Here is a 6,000-nt window from a genome sequence, read left to right as displayed (position 1 = left end):
GCTAATTTTAGATGCTTGTCATATAAATCATTCGACAACTCATTCTCTTTGTAAACAAGTGCTTAATCCTGTAGGCAACCTCTGCTTCTATGAACATATCACATGTGGAAGCAAAGGCGACTGACGCAAGCACGGACGCTCATATGCTCTAGATAAAAGGTGGGTAGCCGAAAATGTTTACCAAGCTTCACTGCATCAGATTCACGCCAAGTCAATTGAAGTCTTCCCTTCACGTATTTTTATTTTCATTTTCTGAAAAAACAAACTTCTTCCCTGAGTGAGAGGTCAAAGTAACGAGAGAAATTTCGGTGCACCTACCTCTGCAAGTTTGAGTGATTCGTCCTTTGGTTGGGGGCGTGACCAGGAATTCATATATTTGGGTGTAGGTGTGTAGTTTTCGGGGTTAGGAGGAGCGGGGCCTTGTGTGGAGGGGCTGATGAAGGGAAGGGGAATGTTAAGACTTGGGGAGGGATCAGTAGCCTACCATTCGTGGAGTGAGTGAGTGACGCCGAGATTCAGTCGGTAGTGACTGGTTGTGTGGGAGAGACTGAGATGTACTCCAACCAGTCTTCAGAGGTCCAGCTGAAGTTTCGCTCTGGTTTTTGTTGTCATATTGATGGTGAAAATAACCACTTTTGTTAGTCTAGCGATTTCCACGCTTGATGTTTACGAAGTTTAACTTCAGTGAGGCTTATTATACTTCTGTTCTTCAAAGACTTTATGTGGAAATTGGTTTCTAAAAATGGTGTGACTTTATTAATGAAGTGGAGCAAAAACAATAGTTACGGTAAGTGTTTTCTAAGTGTGCTTTTCTTTGAAAAAGAAGACACGCCGTGTGCGCGCGCACAAACACACACACATATATATACGTATATTCACGTTATCCTCACCATTAGTCCATCAAACATCCCTAGGCACTACACACACACTTTGCAACAATTTCACCTCTGTGTTGCATGTCCTCTCTTGCTTTCAGGATGTTGAGCCCCGACTTTCCAAAACCTCTCTCACACAGCTGGCTTAGGACTTCTTTCCTCTTATTGTAGTGTAGGCTACAGGCCTACCATACCATTGAGTCTCATAAAAGGGTTTAATTGAACGTGAAAGGCTTCAATCAGAGGCGAATAACTTCCATTTCAAGGTTAATCACTTTTAATTGGAGAGGAATAACTTAATCAGCATTGAAATGTATTTGTGATGACTTGTCTTTTAAAGTTTTTTTTTTTTTTTTAATTAGTAAATATGCCTGTTGCAATTAAACGGTATTCGTTTGGTTGTTTCTGTCACTGATATTGAAATATCTTTTTGTGGCTTTGTTAGTTAGTTTCTTTGAGAGAGAGAGACAGAGAGAGAGAGAGAGAGAGTACATAATTAAAGAATCGTCATGCTTGCTTATCACATATTATATTACGTTTACTGTAGCGAGTGACAGGCTAACTTGATGTTTTGAGTGTACATACCATTGTTGAAGTTGTCATACTACTGAATGTAAGGATGTAAGCAACAATCGGTCTTCCTGATCAGATACCCAATGAGCGGTGTGAAAATTTATGATAAACGGTTTTTCATATAACATTTCTGATATCACAGACATCAAAGACCGTTATATATGAATAACGGAAGATTGTAAAGGAGTAACGACGGAAGCTGCCTGTGATATAGAAATGTTTCGAGGTCTCCTCCTCGTTTGTCTGAGGCAATATACATTCTGCTGAAGAGGGATTCACTAGACCCGAAGAACTGCAATTTCTTTGACTGAGGTTTCCGACATGCTTTGATTTTAAAGATGAGAATATTGTTCTTTTTTTTATGGGATGATCCACTGGTACGGTCTTCTTAACAATTACTTTTTGGACAAATTTACTCTATTGCTTTAGTCCAATCCTTTCCAGTTCAAACACTGCTTGGCTGTTCTTCCTTATCTCTCCTCAAAGGTTATCAATTCTGTCAGGATAAGAAATGGATTTCCCTTACTCCGGATAACATCAAGGACCCCTTCCATATAAATGGGTTTCCCTACGGACCACCTGTGTGTGTGTGTGTTTAACTGCAATATATTTTCCTTTCAATGTGCTTATTCTCGTATTTATGTATATATATAATATATATATATATATATATATATATATATATATATATATATATATATATATAGATGATATGAAATGAAATTTCAATTTGATCTACGGACCCCAAGGTTGGGAGCCACTTTTATACATTATTAGGCACAAAATACTAAAATACCCCTCTTCACCTTATTCTGAGACATTTAAGCCCAAAATCAGCACTCTACGCCAAAAAATAGTGGAATTACGAAAGCTACCCCCATACTGGAAAAGGGGACGCTCCCCCACCTACCCTAATGAAATGTGACCTTGGCCCCTCCCCTAGATATGACCCAAGTGGGCTTACGAATCACCCTGTATCAACGGCCAAACTTTTACAAGCATGGTAAATCTCAATGAAAAATACTTAATAATTCACACCTACTATGAGTCTCAAGGTTACTTGCAATCGTCACAAAAGAGTTGCTATTCCATTTACAAAAAAAAACTTCATCATAGCGAAAATCAAACTCTTTTCTTGTGCCTTTCTTCATGACTGCATTCGGTTTCATCAACTTGGCAGAACCACCAGTCTTGTTATCTCGAACAGTGCCAGTAGCCTTGATATTCTGCTCAGCAAAGGATTTCAACAGACCATACGATATAACGAAGTTGTCAAAGTATACACTTCATGTTTAGTAACTGCCTAACAGATTCAATGGTCGACATCATGTCATTCATAACAAGAGTTCCAAGAGGAAGTTTTGTCTGATCGGGTTCTTTGCCCCTGCAGAGCTTTAGCTTATATGGTTAGCCATCACTGTCACGAAGCGTCCATATCTTGTAGCCAAATGTAATTGGCTTCTCACGGATGAACATGTTTGCGGTGTCAGCTGGCCTTCACATGAAAATACTTGAACTTTTGAGATATTCATTCGGGACTGTGTACATGGCCTCAGTTTTGCCAAGTTTATTTCCTTCTGGAAGATTATTGTTGTCGACACTGTGTATGGTACATTTCAAGGCTTGAAGTTGGTTGCGAGTCATAGCAGAATCAACAACTGGAACTCCAACATCTGGCTGAGTGAACTAGCAGTGCCTTAATTTGTTCTGGCAGACGAGAGCACTGCGGAGTCAGAGCAAAAGTAATTTGATAGTGTCAGACCTTGGCCTATATGTGTCCCTGGATATTAATACTTACAAAATTATTTTATTGAAACAGGATGAAATCAAGGATACTACACATTATATTCCCACGTGGGAACGCTAGGAGGAAAAAGGTTAAGTTAAGCACAAGAACTTGAATACTATTTTGCTCGACAATTGTCAAAGCCAATAAAATGATTGCACCAGCAACAGGAAAAGTGAAAGGATGGAAATTGAAAGTTAAATAGGACTAAATTGGTAATATTCGCTAAAAAGAATTTAGTACATCTCTAACTTTTTGGGGTTGTTGTTACAGAAAAGGGTCATTTTCAAGGATTAAAAGAAACAGTTTGAAGAACCATTAATTAAAGTGAAGCTAAAGATGATTAAAATTGTAAATAACAAGGGAATTCAGTGTCAGTTTAAACAATATATTAACAATACGAAAGAGAAAACCCGTAAAGTAAAACTGTTTCAAGTTACATAGCTCTGCACCTAACGCGAACACTATAATGTGCCTGCCCGCAACTGTTTGTGGAGTGAGCGTTTAGGAACCAAGAACGAAAAAGGACTTTGGACGAATTTGTTTAGTTCTGATAACGAGCCAAGTAAATCAAAATGATACACTCAGCTTCCGTGGAAGAGAAGTGAAATCTTTGCTTTTCTACAGGCACATTCCTTTCCCTATCTTCCCACGTAGACATTCCCTAGTAAAGGAATGGTGCGTAGCGCAGGCAACCAGGGGTCTCCTCCAGTTGTTAGTTCATCGGGTGCGAGAGACACGTCATACTATAGTAGATTCACATCAACCGTGCATCTAATGTCTAGGCCAGTCCCTTACGACGCTCCTGATTGGCTGTTGATAAGCCAGTTACAGGGCTGGAAACTCAGAGTACACATAGGCAAGATTTATGTTCCACCTCTCCTGAGAGATGCTTTTGAAAGACGTATCCCTCAGGAGAGGTGGAACATACATCCTAAATATGTGAACTCTCTCGAGAGACTGAGAGTTTCCAGCCCTGTGATTGGCTTATCAACAGCCAATCAGGAGCGTCGTAAGGGACTGGACTAGACATCAGATATGCACGGGTGCGTGATGTGAATCTACTATAGTAATGTAGCTAAATAATTTTGAAAAAAAAAGCATGAAAAACACCTTGCCCAGATAAAATATGTTATTGCGCAGAATATGTAAGGACAGAATGGTGAATATTAATTAAGTCAGCGAGTTCATGATTTCCAGTTATCTCTTGGAGGAACCACCTTACAAACCAGCCACACATCAGGGTAATCAGATGTAAACGGCAGGTTGCAGCATGACTCCAGCAGCCATGATTTTTAAGGTTTTCATAGAAAGTCTCTACTAACCTAGAAGTTAAAGGGCCAACTGGGGTGCAGTTAATGCCGTGAGTTAATGGAGAGAGAGAGAGAGAGAGAGAGAATGAGCAACTAATGTCCCAAAGCAAGACGCCATATTATAGTAACTAACCCCGTGCCATAGAAGGACGAATCTGCTTGTACAGTCGCAACCGGGACACGCTGAAGTGGATAAAGAACAGCGCTAACTATAGACCCTGCAATAAGATTAAATATAAATATTATTACATATAGATACTATTCTTTCTTTATATATTATATACAAAGAAGGTAAACTGTAACGACGACATGTATTCACTACAAGTATCATTTCCAATATTTTGTATCGATATGAAACAGGTTCTTCGTCTTTTATAACTCACCGAATTAAAGTAACAGTCAGGCCACATCATCCAACTCCTGCCCCAGAAACTACTTACTCATTTCTACTTGGTAGATAAGGTTTTCTCAGTAGATACAAGATTTCTTTGAGCGTTTAATTCATATTCTGAGTAAGACACAAACAAACTACTTGACTTTCTGGCTGAACCCTGCGATGAGTCCATTAGCCTCAATTGGAGGCAACAGTGACCTTATTGTAGAGTGTCATTGTGCTTGTTGTGTTAAAGGTCGCATGACGTAATTGTGAAATAAATGAGAGAGAGAGAGTTTAGATTACTCCTACGTGAAGTATTTGCTTCAGGACAATTCATTTTCGCCCTACCTTCCTTTTCCCTTTTTATCATAAACATCAGTAATGACTTGGCTCCTCCGTCATTGCTATTTCAGTCTCCGGCGTCATCTCATTAACTGGTGCGATCTCCATGAAGATGGAGCAGCTACACAAAAAGAAAAGAAGAAAAAATCGGGTATAAATCACGCAAATTGACTGCAGTTCCCCATGCCTGGCGCTTGGCAAGAGGATTATTATCTGGCAACACCGATGTTACTTTGTGTCGTGAAAAAATGATTGCAACATTTTTCTCAAGTTGATACCGTCGTGTTCGGAGCACGAAAATATGGAAGAAGAAAGCAGACAGCAGGAACGACAGTTCCTTCTCTGATTAATATGTTTTGTGCGTGTTTTTTTTTTTTTTGGTAACGGAGCAACAGAGTCGTAGGACTCTACATTTCGTATTGAAATATACTTTCTATTGGGAATGCCAGAATAATGTTGAATTAAGTAAAACCTTGACTGAGAAAATGCCTAATTGGTTTCCAGATAGCGTTGCATGTGCCCTACAGACGACCTGTCACCTGTCTTCAGTCACTAATTCCCTTCCAGAGCGTGGTAGAAGTACGATGTGTTTGGATTGAGCTCTCATTTCGCCGGCAGATCATTACTCTCGGTAGTATTCCGAATTCGTTAAGCTGCGTATGGCTGAGGTCGTAAGTCTATTGAAGTGTATTTCCTTCGCGTTCCCCGACTCCTGTCATTATCGTGGTTATTAAT

The 6,000-nt window shown here is 39.6% G+C and overlaps 1 protein-coding gene across 2 annotated transcripts in view; it reads left to right on the top strand.

Annotated features, from left to right (window-relative positions):
• The first annotated feature begins 494 nt into the window (after positions 1 to 494).
• Positions 495 to 6,000, top strand: part of LOC135200251 (transforming growth factor-beta-induced protein ig-h3-like) — a 96,087-nt gene continuing 90,581 nt past the window's right edge. For both annotated transcript variants that reach the window (XM_064228720.1, XM_064228719.1), the window contains exon 1: positions 495 to 787. The gene's annotated coding sequence lies outside the window, so the exon portion shown is untranslated. The remainder of the gene's footprint in view (positions 788 to 6,000) is intronic.

Source organism: Macrobrachium nipponense, chromosome 26, assembly GCF_015104395.2.
Source record: "Macrobrachium nipponense isolate FS-2020 chromosome 26, ASM1510439v2, whole genome shotgun sequence".
Classification (NCBI taxonomy): domain Eukaryota; kingdom Metazoa; phylum Arthropoda; class Malacostraca; order Decapoda; family Palaemonidae; genus Macrobrachium; species Macrobrachium nipponense.
Note: the sequence above shows the minus strand (reverse complement) of the source record. Positions and strands in the feature narration are given on the sequence as shown.